This window comes from Eschrichtius robustus, chromosome 16 (genome assembly GCF_028021215.1).
Source record: "Eschrichtius robustus isolate mEscRob2 chromosome 16, mEscRob2.pri, whole genome shotgun sequence".
Lineage (NCBI taxonomy): Eukaryota > Metazoa > Chordata > Mammalia > Artiodactyla > Eschrichtiidae > Eschrichtius > Eschrichtius robustus.
The window spans coordinates 84,347,553-84,362,121 of NC_090839.1; the positions used below are offsets into that span (position 1 = coordinate 84,347,553).

The 14,569-nt window shown below is 46.2% G+C and overlaps 1 protein-coding gene across 3 annotated transcripts in view; it reads left to right on the top strand.

Annotated features, from left to right (window-relative positions):
• Positions 1 to 14,569, top strand: part of POR (cytochrome p450 oxidoreductase) — a 63,569-nt gene that overhangs the window by 20,161 nt on the left and 28,839 nt on the right. The gene's annotated exons all lie outside the window — the stretch shown is intronic.

Sequence of the window (14,569 nt, forward strand, 5' to 3'; positions counted from 1 at the left end):
GAGGTGCACAAAGATTTATCTTGAAAAGATATCAGTCATCCTGTTTATGGTGGTGGTGTTTATAATAGTGAAAATATCCAGTAAGCTGCTCTATATTCATAGGCTGGAAGAACATTTGAGATTTTTTAAGCTTCACAATTTAATAAATGAAAAAAGCAGGACAAAATTATATGTAGTATAAAACCAATAATGTTAAAAATAAATATATTTTACAATATACACGTAAAAAATGGGTGGGACAAAAACAAATAGGTGTTTGGGTTATGTTTTCTTTATGGTTTTAAATTTAGCATATTTTCTTCAGTAAGCATGTATGTATGTATTTATTTATTTATTTTTAAAATTTATTTATTTTATTTATTTATTTTTGTCTGCGTTGGGTCTTTGTTGCTGCGTGTGGGCTTTTTCTAGTTGCAGCAAGCGGGGGCTACTCTTTGTCGCGGTGTGCCGGCTTCTCATCGCAGTGGCTTCTCTTGTTGCGGAGCACAGGCTCTAGGCGTGTGGGCTTCAGTAGTTGTGGCACGTGGGCTCAGTAGTTGTGGCTCGTGGGCTCAGTAGTTGTGGCTCACGGGCTTAGTTGCTCCGCGGCATGTGGGATCTTCCCGGACCAGGGCTCAAACCCGTGTCCCCTGCATTGGCAAGCGGATTCTTAACCACTGCGCCACCAGGGAAGCCCCACATGTATTTATTTTTAACTTTTTTATTTTGAAATAGTTTCAGATTTACAGAGAAGTTGCAAAATTAGTGCAAAGAATTTTTGAGGACTCTTTACGCAGATTCCCCAAATATTACCATTTTACCTTATACTCTCCCTCTCTCTGTCTTTTAAAATTGAAGTGTAATTGACCTACAGCTCTATGTTAGTTCCAGGTGCACGACATATTCTATACATTACATAATATTTCTATACATTACAAAATGATCATGATAAGTCTAATTACCGTCTGTCACCATGCAAAGACATTACAATATTATCGGCTCTGTTCCGCATGCTGTGCATTTCATCCCTGTGACTCCTTAATTTTGTAACTGGAAGTTTGTTCCTCTTAATTTCCCTCAGCTATTTCATTCATCCCCCCGCCACCCGCCCTCTCCTCTGGCAGCCACCTGTTTGTTCTCTGAATCTGAGTCAATTTCTGTTTTGTTTTTTAGATTCCACATATAAGTGAAATCATATGGTACTTGTTTCTCTGTCTGACTTATTTCACTTGGCACAGTGCCCTCTAGGTCCATCCATGTTGTTGCAGATGGCAAGATTTCATTCTTTCTGATAGCTGAGTAATGTCCATTTCATACACATACCGCCTCTTCTTTATCCATTCATCTATGGATGGGCACTTAGGTTGCTCCCGTATATTGGCTGTTGTAAAAAATGCTACAGTGAACAGAGGGGTGCATATATTTTTTAAAATTAGTGTTTTTATTTTCTTTGGGAAAATACCCAGAAGTGGGATTGCTGGATCATATGGTAGTCCTATTTTTAGTTTTTTAAGGAACCTCCATAGTGTTTTCCACAGTGGCAGCACCAGTTTACATTCCCACCAACAGTGCACAAGGGTTCTCTTTTCTCCACATCCTCGCCAATGCGTGTCTCTCTCTCTTTTTATCGTGTCTTTTCCTGACCTTTTTGAGAATAAGTTGTACATATGGACATATGAATTACTCTTAAGTACTTCAGTGTTTCTTTTCTAAAATTCAAGGGCACTTTCTTACATAGCCATAGTATAATAATCAGTATCGGGAAATTAACATTGATATACTATGTTGTCTAATCATAGCAGTTATTCAGATTTCCCACTAATGTCTTTTATAGCAAAAAAAAAAAAAGACCTTTTTTCTTTTTCTTGGTCCAAGATTGCACTGAACTGTAGCCACTCTTCAGTTTCCTTTGATCTGGAGCAGTTCCTCAGTCTTTTTTTTATCTTTCATGACCTTGACATTTTTCAAAAAGTCAGGCCATCTCTTTATAGAATGTCCCTCAGTGTGGATTTGTCTGATGTTTCCACGTGATAAGATTCAGATTATATGTTTTTTGGGGAATGTCACAAAAATGGTATTTTGTCCTTGTCCCAGTATTGGACTTTGATCCCTTGGTTATGGTGGTGTTAGCCAGGCTCTCCACCAGGAAGTTCTGGTTTTTTCCGGATGGAATCAATAGCTTCTCATCAGACTTTCACCCACAGGTTTTAGTACTCATGATTCTTGTCTGAAACAGTTATTACTATGGTGGCTGCCAACTGGTGATTTTCTAAGCCCTTCATTCTTTCTGCATTTGTTAGCTCACATTCTACTCTAAGGAAGAACTTTCCTTTCTCACCTATGTGTTTGTTTATTCATTTATGTATTTATATCAGTATTGACTCTTGCATTATTCTTTGACCATTTGGGTTATAGTCTGTCACTGACGGTATTTATTTTAATGCTCAAGTTGTCCCAGATTTCCCAGTGGGAACCCCCTCATGTAGACTCCTGTGTTCTTTAGCCATGTCCCTGTCATTCTTCAAGCCCTTCCTTACCCTTTGGCACAGCAAGGTGATCCAGGTTCATCCACTACTTTTCCTGCCCTTGTTCTCGAGTCAGCCATCTCTCCAAGGAGCCCTGGTCTCTTTGGATGGAGAATGATGTTTAGAAACCAAGATTTGGGTGCTAGATGGCTCCTTGCTCCTAGGGTATCATTACTTCTAGGCCCTCTCAGCAGACAAAACTAGGAAATACACACAAATCACATGCATTTCTATGTGCATCTTTATATATTAAGAAACCACTGTGTATACTGGTATCTCCAGTTTCAGTCCAGCCCCACAGCGTTCATTCCCCAGTCTCTCCTCCCGTATTAGTACCTCCCTCCTTCAGCAGTAAGAAATCCAGCTCCCATGTATTTAATTTCAGAAGTAACACGTGAATACCAACCATCTCCTTATAAAGAACAGACAAAGCAAAGGTCCCTTTAGACACCCCAATCACATTCTAGGTGTTTCCTAGAGGAAATCACTATTGTATATATCTTCCTGGATCATATTTCTGGAGAAATACCTAATTTTTCTTTTATTTCATTAATGGTTTCCTAATGAAAATATAACTTTCTTTTTTATTTAATATATTTTGTCAGTCTTGCAATGAGAGTACCATTAGCTCCGCTTAACTATTTTTTAACTGTTGCATAGCATTCCATTACTTGGAATGGAAAACGTAAGCATCCAGTTTGGGGCTGGTACAAGCAGTGCTGGGCTCAGTGAGAGGCACAGTTCAAGAAGAGAGTCACCAGACCCAAGGATCTGGGCATTTTTTTTTCCCCATAAGAAAACAGCTTTAAAAATATTTTTCTGATTAGGTAAATAGCCATTATTTTAAAAGAAGCAAGTAATACATTAAAAATAAAGTGGAAGTCTTCCCTGGTGGCGCAGTGGCTAAGAATCTGCCTACCAATGCAGGGGACACGGGTTCAAGCCGTGGTCCGGGAAGATCCCACATGCCGTGGAGCAACTAATCCTGTGCGCCACAGCTACTGAACCTGTGCTCTAGAGACTGTGAGCCACAACTACTGAGCCCACGTGCCACAACTACTGAAGCCCACACGCCTAGAGCCCATGCTCCGCAGCAAGAGAAGCCACTGCAATGAGAAGCGTGCACACTGCAACGAAGAGTAGCCCCCGCTCGCCACAAGTAGAGAAAGCCCCGCACACAGCAACGAAGACCCAACGCAGCCAAAAATAAATAAATAAATAAATTTATTTTAAAAATAATAATAATAAAATAAAAATAAAGTGGGGGATAAAATTAAAATCTCACCCCTGAGATAATATTTTGGTAATCCTTTCACATATCATCTTATGTATATACATACATAAATATTTCTACATCATTGGGGCATAGTACCTATGCTGTTGTATTGTGGATACTTATTTTGCAGTGTGACTTATATACAGTTATATACAGTACGATCTTTAATGATGAATTCTTACGTAGATAAACTCCCCTGTGACTACCACCACAGATAAGATACTGCACATAGTCCAGCATGCCAGAACCTTCCCTTGTGCCTCTTCCTCCACTTATGACTCTTGACCCAAAGGGAACCACTGTTCTGACCTCTGTCACCGTAGATTTTTTGCCTTTTCTTGAAGTTCAACTATAAATGGAATCCTACAGTAAGGTACTCTCCTGTATGCAGCTTCCCTTGTTCAGCGTTACGTCTGTGAGATTCATCTGTGTTACTGCGTGCAATAGTTCATTCTTTTTCATGTCTATGGGTACTTAATACTTCTTCTTGTTTACTTCTTGTCGTTCAAAGAATTTTTCATAGTAGTAACAGCTACATTTATTACAGCACATACTCTGTGCTAGGCACTGTTCTAAACCCTTTACAAGTTCAGCTTGTTTAAATCCTCACAATAACCCAGTGAAGTGGGTACTACTATTATTATAATAACATGTCCATGACTCTTTATCAGGTTGAAGAAGTTCCCTATTATTCCTAGTTTACTGAATTTTTTCATCATGAATAGATGTTGAATTTCTCCATCCATTGATGATCAGGTGGGTTTTTTAAAAACCTGTTTATATAGTGAATTACATTGATGTTTGGATATTGAACTAACCTTGTATTCCTGGAGAAAACTCCATTTGATCATGACATAGTTCCTTTTTACATATTGCTCAATTCGATTGACTAATATTTTAGATTTTTGTATCTGTGTTCACGAAGCATGTTGGTCTGTAGCCTTCTTTTTTGTACTGTCTGTGTCTGGTTTTGGTATCAGAGTAATACACACCTCATAAAAGAGTTGGGAAGTCTTCTATTTTCTGAAAGAATTTGTACAGAATTGGTATAATTTCTTCCTTAAATGTTTGATTTAATTCACCAGTGAAGCTGTCTGCTCCTGGAGTTCACTTTTGGTGAAGGTTTTAACTAGTAATTTGAATTCTTTTAGAGAGCTCTTCAGCTTATCTGTTTTTCTCAAATGAGCTCTGACAGTTTGTGCCTAAGAAATTTGTCCATTTCATCTAAGTTATCAAATGTTGACATAAAGTTCATAATTTCCCATATTACCCTTTAAATGTCTATAGAATCTATTGATGTCTTTTTCATTCCCTATATTGGTGATTTACGTCTTCTTTTCTTCCTGATCATTCTGCCTGAGGTTGATCTATTTGAGAGCAATGTATGTGTCAAGAGTTCTAAGAATTCAAATCTAGTCAAGAATTTAAGGATTTTTTAAATTAAATTTTTTTTTTTTTTTTAATTTTTGGCTGCATTGGGTCTTAGTTGCTGCGCGCGGGCTTTCTCTAGTTGTGGCGAGCGGGGGCTACTCTTTGTTGTGGTGCACGGGCTTCTTATTGCGGTGGCTTCTCTTGTTGCAGAGCACGGGCTCTAGGCGTGTGGGCTTCAGTAGTTGTAGCATGGAGGCTCAGTAGTTGTGGCTCGTGGGCTCTAGAGCACAGGCTCAGTAGTTATGGCTCACGGGTTCTAGAGTGCAGGCTCAGTAGTTGTGGTGCACAGGCTTAGTTGCGCCGCAGCATGTGGGATCTTCCCGGACCAGGGCTGGAACCCGTGTCCCCTGCATTGGCAGGCGGATTCTTAACAGCTGTGCCACCAGGGAAGCCCTAATTATTATTTTTTAATTTTTAAAATTTATTGATTTTGGCTGCACCGGGTCTTAGTTGCGACACGCGAGATCTTCATTGGGGCATGTGGGATCTTTAGTTGCGGCATGCAGACTCTTAGTTGCAGCATGCATGTGGGATCTAGTTCTCCGACCAGGGATCGAACCCGGGCCCCTGCATTGGGAGCATGGAGTCTTACCCACTGGACCACGAGGGAAGTCCCCAAGGATTTTTTTTTTTTAAAGAGAAAGATTTTTGTTTAAAGATACTTTTCTTAATATTATTTAGGGAAGAAATCAGAATGGACGTCAGTAACAGACACACATTTAATACAAACTGCACCCCTCACCAGCTGTGTGACCTCAGGCAAACCACTCAAACCCACCTGAGTACTGATGTCATCGTTATAAGGAGATAATAGTAATTTCCGTGTAGAGTGGCTGAGACATTGACGTACACCCCAAAAGTGCCAGGCCCCGTGCCTGCTTACATGGGCACCCGTGCATCTGTTACTCAGAGTGAGAAGTTGGAGACAACTCTGCCAAAATCACCCCTGTGTGCAGTGTGCCCACGTTTCCCTGGAGCAGCTACTCACTTCTCCCCTCTGTCCCCACAGCACTTTGTAAACAGTGATTTTATAGCATTTCTCACATTTGACCGCAGTGTCTTCTGTGTTTCCTTGACCAGATTGCGCACTGCTGCACAGCCGGGCCATGTTTTTCTCATCTTTTCTCTCTGGTGCCCATATAGATTTAAGTGCTCAAAAATATTTTAATAAACGCAGAATAGGAAAGTCATTACATAATGGTACGTCAAATCAGTGGACCATCAGGCAGCCAAAGAAAATATCATTATAAAGGATTCTTTAGCAACGTGAAAAACTGTTACAAAGTAGAATACGTTTTATCTACTTTTTTAATGAGTGTATGTAGATGCGTGTGTATAATGTATTTATATATGGAAAAAATGAAAGAAAAGTCTAGAGAGAAAACAGCCCTGTGGGTAGTCAACCTCTGCCTGACCTTTCATCCTTTAAGATAACCATTTGAGCGGGGTGAGACTGAGATGGGAGGTGCTGAGTCCCCTGTCGCTAGAGGCTATACAGGCACAAAAGGAATCACTGGAATCGCGGGGCACAAAGGGCTCTCGAGGTGCCTGGTCCAGGAGGCCTGAGGCAGGCATTCCTTCCCCGCCACGGTTTACCAAGTCCTTCCTCTTGGGGCCAGAAGGAGCAGTGAAGTCCCATCAGGGAGCAGCACTTGTGTCTGTGCAGAGGGAGTTGGGTTTGAAAAGGTGTCATACAGACATGATGGTGGTGTGCTTGGGGGCTGAGAGACTCATTTACCCCTGAAGATGCTCTTCCTTAAAAGCCGAAAGCCCGGCTCTGTGGGAAGCACGGACTGTTCTTGGGACCAGTTTCTTAATCGAAAGAGTTAGTACTTCCCCCTTTTTTCAGAGTCTGCCCTGTGCCTCCCGGTCTCTCTTCCTATTTCCTGAGTCCTTAGGATGTGCCGTGGATCACGTGTCACAGCTTCATTGTCTGCTTTCGCTTTCTATAGCTGCTCTTGTTTAACATGAACTAGAAGCGTGTGTATATGTGTGTGTGTGTGTGTGTGTGTGTGTGTGTGTGTGTGTGTTTCAACGCGCTCAGGGAAAGGAGATCCAGGAATCAGTGTTGAAGTATTAACTCAGGTCAGAGACTAGGGGTTTTCCTCCTGGCATCGTCACCAATCAGCCGGTTCAGTTTAATGATCATTAATTTGGCAGGTCTGTGTCCCAGGCCCCTGGGGTGGCAGGCACTCTGTCATTAAGCACAGTTTACCTAGCCTTGTGTTGACACATCTCCAGTGATGGAGGTGGGGGGGCCACGCCTCACAACAGCTCATTTTCTTTCTACATATTTTTGTCAGAAAGTTCTTCTTGGAGAGTGTGTGAACCTCTGTCCTCCGTTACCGCACAGGGTAAGGGCTCAGGCCCTCAAGACTGCTCCCCACACCCCGCTTCAGATGCCAGTCACAAGCCCAGGTTGTCACCTGTGCTTCTGACCAATCAGCTGTAAATGTGGATTCCCACAGCCGGCTACTCGGGTTTGATGAATTTGCTAGAGCAGCTCACAGAACTCAGGGAAACATTTACTTATATTTACCAGTTTATTGAAGGATATGATGAAGGATACAGATGAACAGCCAGGTGAAAAGATACATAGAGTGAGGTCTGGGAGGGTCCAGAACCCAGGAGTTTGTGTCCCTGTAGAGTGAGGGTCACTCTCCCAGCACATGGAAGCTCTCTCAGCCCCACACTTCTGGGGTTTTAGGAAGGTCTCCTCATGTAGTCATGATCAGTTATTCACTCCATTTCCAGCCCCTCGCCCCTCTCTAGAGAAAGGGGTGGAGGCAGGGACTGACAATTCCAAGCTTCTGTTCATGGCTTGGTCTTTCTGGTAACCAGCCCCTGCGCAGGAGCCTACCCAGAGTTGCATTTGAACAAAAGATGCTCCAAGTGCTCTTATCACCTAGGAAATTACAAGAGTTTTAGAAGCTCTGTGCCAGGGACTGGGGGCAGAGACATATATGTGTGTGTGTGTGTGTGTGTGTGTGTGTGTGTGTGTGTGTGTGTGTGTGTGTACATATATATATGTGTGTATATATATATATATTTTTTTCTGTTATCTCACAGAACTCCTGTGAAGTCTCTTGTACCCATAAATTGCCTTGTGCTAACTTCTAGTAGGGTTACTAAGTTATACCCTCAGAATGCCCCAGAGTACATTGCCTTAGGGGATCTGTGGGTTTGCCCCACTTGGAGTTCAGGCCAGGTGGCCGAGGCCCCAGAGAGGCTGATAGAAACAAGCCCACGTGGCTGTCCACGACCGGCTGCAGTTCCTGTGGTCAGCGCCTGTGGGGCTTTGTCAGCCCCATTTGTGCTGAGTGATGCTAGGTCTTCTGCCTGCTTCTCGCCGAGTCATGCTTTCACAGATCCAGCTCCCCTGGCTGCCTTCCTCTTTCACGTCATTGCATCAGACACAGTGCCAGTCATGCGTCTCCACATCCCACCCGTAAGCCCTGTTAAGTGGGGGAAAGGTCGTCAGCTGAGGCATTTGGGCATCTGCATGGAATGTTGAGAGTGTTCTAGTCTAGGATGCCTTGGTCATAGCTCCATGTCTGCATTGATCCTTTGGGTGTGACCACTGTTCAGGGTTACCACCCTATGACATGGTTCTAATCATGCCACACCCTCGCCCTGTCACCATCTCCAACCAGGGCTCAAAGACCTTAGACACATAGAGGGCTCCTGGGCCCTTTGCAAACTGGTCTTAATCTGTTTTTAAAGGTCGTTCTCTTCCTCACCAGCCTTTTACCCATACATACACATGCATCTCATCATACCACTCTTGAGTCACACTAGATTCTTGTAACTACTGCTCTTTTATCATTTACACCTTGGCATGTGCTTCCTCTGTCTGGAACGACTCTTACCTCCTTTTCTTTTTTTTTTTTTTTTTTGGCTGCATTGGGTCCTCATTGCGGCATGCGGGATCTTTTCGTTGTGGCTCACGGGCTTCTCTCTAGTTGTGTGTGGGCTCTGTAGTTTGTGGCACGCAGGCTCTCTCGTTGAGGCACGTGAGCTCAGTAGTTGTGGCTCACGGGCTTAGTTGCCCTGCGGCTTGTGGAATCTTAGTTCCCTGACCAGGGAACGAACCCATGTCCCCTGCATTGGAAGGCGGATTCTTTACCACTGGACCACCAGGGAAGTCCCGACTCTTACCTCCTTTACCTGACTGTTGGACCCTGGTCATTTTTCATCACCCGGCTCAGAGGTTGGCCCCTGGGTGACCCTTCTTTGACTGTTTGGACTATCTGACCTTCTTCTTCCTCAGAGCTCCATTTTCCCCTACGCCTGGCCTCCCCATGGTGTTGAAACCATTGGGATATGCCTACAAATCACAGCAATGAGTTGGTGCCCTCCATCTCCCACCAGCGCAACGGTGGAAGAGGCCTGACAAAAGAGAGAATTTAAATAAGATTTAGAGTGTTATAATACCCAAAATGTTCGGGATACAATTTAAAAAATCACCATACTGAGAACTAGGAAAATCTCAACTTGAGTGAGAAAAGACAATCATACAAGATATAAAGAAGAGCCAAACAGACATCTTAGAACTGAAAAATACTATAACAAAAAAAAAAGAAAAAAAGAAAAGAAAACCAAAACTCAGTGTATGGCACCACGGCAGAATGGAGACGGCAGAGGGAATCACCAGTGAGCTTGAAGATAGAACAATAGAAATTAACCCAGTCTGAGCCACAGAGGGAAACTAGACTGATAAAACTGAATAGATCCTCAGGGACCTGTGGGACTAATAACAAAACACATTTATGTCATCGTGGTCCCAGAAGGAGAAGAGAAGGAGGGTGGGGCTGAAAAAGTATTTGGAGAAATAATGGCTGAAGAGTTCCTAAACCTACAGATTCAAGAAGCTGAGTGAATCCTAGACAGGATAAACTTAAAGAAAGCCGCCCTGTCTTGTCTCGGTTTAGGTGATTGACGAGGTGGACACTGTAGCCAGAGGGGAATGTGTGCCGGCTGCAGCGCTCTCAGCAGGCTGCCTTGGGGAGGCACTTTCCCCTGAGTATCTCTCAGGCCCTGCAGAATTAGGCAAGAGCAGGCTTGGTTTCCCGGAGGATTTCCCCCTGTCTTAGAGCCACTGAACCATGGACGAGTTTTGTGACTCTGAGCAGACCCTGCTCCCACTGCAGCTGGGGGGGTCTGGGCTGCCTGGAGGTGGCAGTGCCTGTTCGCCTGGGCTCTGTGCTTGCTGAAGGGGCCGACTGACTCACTCGCTGGCTTCCTTCCCTCCTGTTGCTGCATCCATGGCCGGCTCGCTGTGATGTCAGTGCCAGCTTGGTTGATCAGTCATTTACTGACCAGAAGTTACGTACAGCGAAGGCAAAGCCACAGATACTCCCTGGAGGATGATTTTACGCCCCTGGTGTTGTAAACAGTCCGATGGAGAAAGAGCCCTTCTGTTCTTGCCTCGTTTGCCCTTTCAGAAGCTGGCGAAGCTCCCACCATGTTCTTGGCCTGGGCGGCCAGCAATTTGTCCGCCCTGCTCTGCAGGGTGTCTGGCTGCCTGGGGACTGGAGTGGCTGCCTTTGACCTTCAGCATCAGTGGGAACTGGCTAATTGGTGAAATTCAGGAGGAATAGCGCCCGTCTCTCTATCTATCTTAGGTATCTATCTATCTATGCCCGTTTCTGAATGTACATTGTCTTTATGATAAAAGTGAAAACTTACGTACAGACTTACTTTGTAATAAAAGATCGAATCAGACCTGCTCTATTTGGGGTGGGCGAGACCTACTTGGCTAGTCTTTTGATGTACCCCCTTTTTCTGTGTCTAACCTTACAGATGAGGACATGAACGCCTACTGCCAAGTAAGGGATTTGCACAGCTGGAGGCAGAGCTTTGGCAAGAGCCTGGTCTACTTAAGAACGTACTCTATTTTCTCACGGCCGTTTTGGGTTTTTTTGTTTGTTTGTTTTCTGTTGCTGACAAATGTTGCTTTTGGCCCCATGAGCTCTGTAGTGTTTGGCGTTCCTCCTTTCCACTAAGTGTAAAAGAATGGATGATTAATGGGCAGAAAGATCACACAGGGCTCCCAGAGGCTCCTTGGAGGGCCTGTGGGGACCTCAGACTGTCTCATGGTCACCCTACCACACCTGAAATGGAGGGACACTCACCAAGCAGGATGGTCAAAATTTTCCCATCAGAATATTTCACACAGCAGAAGAGAGTGATTTTATGTCACAGGGTCTTGTTTCCCAGACTGTACCGAGGTGCCTCAAGGCACCATAGCCAGCGCCCAGAGGTTCTCGGGGAAAGTCCACGTCTGTCCCCGTTGGTGCAGCTTGGGGTGATTCTCAGTATCAACGTGGGATCTTCTACATTCCTTTGATCTTCTACATTCCTTTTGATACTTTGTGTCTTTGCAAAGCTGGGTTTTCAGGGGTTGTTTGGATCCAACTACTCCTAAATGGAACGATTAGGTATTTCTCTTGGCCTAGGGATACCATGAAAATTTCACTGAAACGCCAGGGGTTCCATGAGCTGAGAAAGCATCCTGGAGGATTGCCACACGGGCACGCTCCCAGTCCCAAAGTTCTTTTCAATCTGCAGGCTTCACATTAGTGGTTCATGCAAATTTTACATTCTGTGTGTCGTAGTGAATTCACTGACTCCCTTCATTCATTCCACGGGGAGTCATGGAGCACTAGATTATGTGCCAAGCACTGTGCCAGGAAAGTGTGGCGCCTGGAAGTGACGGTCGAGCCGAGGTCTGAAGACTGAATAGGAAGCAAGTAGAGGGGGGAGCATGCCAGGCACATGTAAAGGCCCTGGGGCAGGGACGCAGTGACGCAGGCTGGAGAGATGGGTAGGCGTGTTCGTGTGCACTTCAACGTGACAATGATGGTTTAACAGCTTGTTCTCAGCTTCAGCCCCCACGCACGCTGCTCCGCTCCGAGTGGGAAGCGTAGGGTGAAGGTTTTTCCTCCCAGGTTGACTTCCTTCTTGCCAGCCTGCCAATCCTTCCTTCCCACCGTGTGCCAGATGCAGAGGTGCCTCTGACACAGATACCCGTGTCCACTCAGCCTCCCCACTTAAACGGGTAGCGAGCACAGCCCTCCCCTGGGAAGCTGGCGCCCCTTTCTGGTTTGCCGCTTGGGTGAGCTGCTTACCCCTTGGACCCTCCGACTCCCGGTTGTAGATCAGATGCTCTCCAGGGTCCTTTCCACTGCCCTTCTGCAGCTTTTGTCTGTCTGACCTCAGAGTTAATGCTGCTGGGGACATTCTCAGGTCTGTGGAGACCTCAGGTCTGAGTGCTGGCCGTGTCCAGCATGCTGGTGAGGGCCTGCTGCAGGGGGCCAGTCACATTCCCTGTGCACAGCGCCTTGTCGTCTCCACAGTGGGGCAGGAATTCGTGGTGTCCTAACTCTGAGCTCAAAGGGAGAGGCCTGGGATGCTGAAGGAAGCAGCAAGTCAGGTGTTCGAGACAGAGGGAGAGGGGAGAAGGGTGAACATAGCCTCACAAACTGCATTGTAATCACGTGTCTGTGTTGTGCTTTCCAGAATCTAAAACCGCTCCATAATTGTATGCCACGCTTTGCCAGCCCAGCTACTCTAGAATCCGATGCTCATTCATTGAACAGTTCTACCCAGTTGCTATACCTGATGCTCATTATCTGCCCTTGTGGGCTGACCCTGTAGTCAGGGAGATGGCCAGTGGGGAAAACGTATAATATGATGTCAGGTAGTGATCAGGGCTGCGATGGGGGAAGGGCAGGGAGAGTGACCAGATACTATAGCGAGGCCAGGTCTCTCTGAGATGGTGACCTCTGAGCGGAGACCCGAATGAAGCGGGGGAGAGAACCCTGCAGGTAACTAGAAGAGAGTCCAGGCAGCCGTATTAACATGTGCAAAGGCCCTGGGGCACGAGCAGGCCTGGAGACTTGAGGAGTAGTAAGGAGGCCAGCGTGACCGTGAAGTGCGCGGAAAGGGGAGAGCAGTGAGAATCGGGGTGGGAGGGGTACCCAGGGGCGAGATCGATTGGGACTAATTGACCAGGTTAAGGACGTTAGATTTTGTGCTGAGTATGACATGAAGTCGTTTGAGGGTTTTGATTAGGGAGGTGACAGAGTCTGACTTACTTTTTCAAAGCCTCCCTCTGGCTACTGTGTGGAGAACAGCCTGTTAGGTACCTCTCGCAGGGTCGGGCATGCGGGAAGGCCGCCGCGCGGCTCCCCTTGCTCTGCGCGGCGTTGCTTTAGACGCCTCCTCCAGGGCTGCGCTTTCTCTTCTGATTGCTGCGGTCAACTGGCGCGCGTGTCAAGAAACAGTCATTTCGTTTGGTGGGCATCAGTCCCCCCTCGGTAAAGTAAGGGGTCCGGGCGGCCTGAGTCAGAAAGGTGGCCGGACAGGGAGCGGGCGGTCGTTGCTGCGATGTGAGGGGCGCCAGCTGGCGGCTCTCCGGAGTCAGCACATCGGCCCTGCCCGGAACCCCCAGGCTTCCAGCTGGGCTCTGAGATCATGTGGGACAGGTCCCCTCCCCTCCGCTTCTCCATGGCAGTAGGCTTGTGGGCCAGATGACAGTGCCACCGCCAGGGTTGGATAGAAAGATGTGACTAACATTGAATAAGTATTCAGTGTGTTTATAAGTTAATGCTTAAATATAAACAGTACTCTCTGAGCACTAGATTGTCCTTTAACGTCAGATATCGAAAAGGGTAAGCTGAGATGACTCAGGAACTCAGCATGAGGAAAGCCCCTCAGATTAATAACGAAGCCAAGAACCAGGCTTGAGGGCCGTCCTGAACGGCCCGTTCCCGGCGGGTTGCACAGGTCAGCAGGGCTGATGCCCGGCCCTCCGATGACAGGGTGCTCGGCTGCAGGGCCCACCCTGTGGCTTCCTGGAGGCGGTGACAGCTAAGGGAAGTCAGATGTGAAGTAATCTCCCATTGCCCAAGTTGCCGAGCTGTGACTAAGGCATTCCTGACCGAGTCTGGAGCTGTGGTTGCAGTGAGGGCCACCCACTCGGTGACAGGGCACAATGCCGATTCCAGAGCCGAGCCCGGGCCTCGGTGATAAGAGGCAGAAATGCGCTGCTGGGGTTTTAGGTCCTCTCACCTCGGCCTTTGTTGACTCATATCTACATACCCGTCAGGTTTCAGTGGTGGAAGGACCAGTTGAGCACCTTTCAAGGGAACTAAGTAGGTTGGTGTGCTGGGGTCCCAAAGACCACCCTCTGGCTCAGTGATTCACCAGGACTTGCAGAACTCAGAAAAGCTGTTTTACTCCCAGTCACGGTTTATTACGGCAGAGGGAAACAGACTGAAATCAGCAAAGGAAAGACTCCCTAGGACAGAGTCTAGCAGGAGCCAGGCAGAAGCTTCCAGTTGTCCTCTGCCAG